The following is an 850-nucleotide window of genomic DNA, read 5'->3' on the forward strand; positions in this document are numbered from 1 at the left end:
CCTCATGCCTACCTGGTGTAGCCCTTGGTGCGGCTGGTGTAGACCTTTTTGAAGTCCATTGATGGTGGTTGAGAGCCATGTCCTCAATCAATATGTATGCATCATCTACCCCACGATTCATTAATGCTCCATTTGCAGCTGCATCAATGGTTAATCGAGTGTTATAATTCAATCCATTGTAAAAAGTCTGAACTATCAACCATTTCTCTAAACCATGATGTGGACAGGACCTAATCAATTCCTTGAACCGTTCCCAAGCCTCATAAAGAGACTCACCATCTTTTTGAACAAAAGAGGTGATTTGGTTCCTAAGTTGAGCTGTTTTGCTAGGAGGAAAATACTTAGCAAGAAAGGCCTGAGCAAGCTCCTCCCAAGTAGTGATGGTACCAGCTGGTAACGAATGTAACCATGCCCTAGCCCTACCTGTCAGTGAGAATGGGAATAACCTAAGTCTAATGGCATCATCAGACACACCATTAACCTTAAAGATATTACAAATTTCAAGAAAAATGGACAGGTGCAGGTTTGGGTCCTCATTTGGTAAACCAGTAAATTGGTTCTGTTGGACCATTCTCAAAATTGCAGTTTTAATTTCAAAATTGTTTGCAGCCACTGTAGGTGCACGGATGCTGGAAGTGATGTTTTGCGTGGAGGGGATGGCGAATTCGCGCAAAGATCTCGGTCGTTCTGCCATCGGTGGTGATTCTGTGCCAACAGGGATGGTTTGATTGTTGGGGTCAGCCAGTTCTGGATGATTTCTCAGAAATGCACGAGTTATCGGCCGATGAGCAACAGGGGCCAGTATCGTGCGAGTCTAGAAAAAGAAATATATTAGTTTTAAAAAAAATAA

At 43.1% G+C, this 850-nt stretch overlaps 1 non-coding gene across 1 annotated transcript; it reads left to right on the forward strand.

Moving 5' to 3' along the window:
• Window positions 1-209: 209 nt before the first annotated feature.
• Window positions 210-316, forward strand: LOC144546026 (small nucleolar RNA R71). The gene has a single exon (XR_013508664.1). It is a non-coding gene; the product is annotated as a small nucleolar RNA R71 (small nucleolar RNA).
• Window positions 317-850: the final 534 nt, after the last annotated feature.

The sequence above is a fragment of the Carex rostrata genome, chromosome 28, assembly GCF_964058835.1.
Source record: "Carex rostrata chromosome 28, lpCarRost1.2, whole genome shotgun sequence".
Classification (NCBI taxonomy): Eukaryota; Viridiplantae; Streptophyta; class Magnoliopsida; order Poales; family Cyperaceae; genus Carex; species Carex rostrata.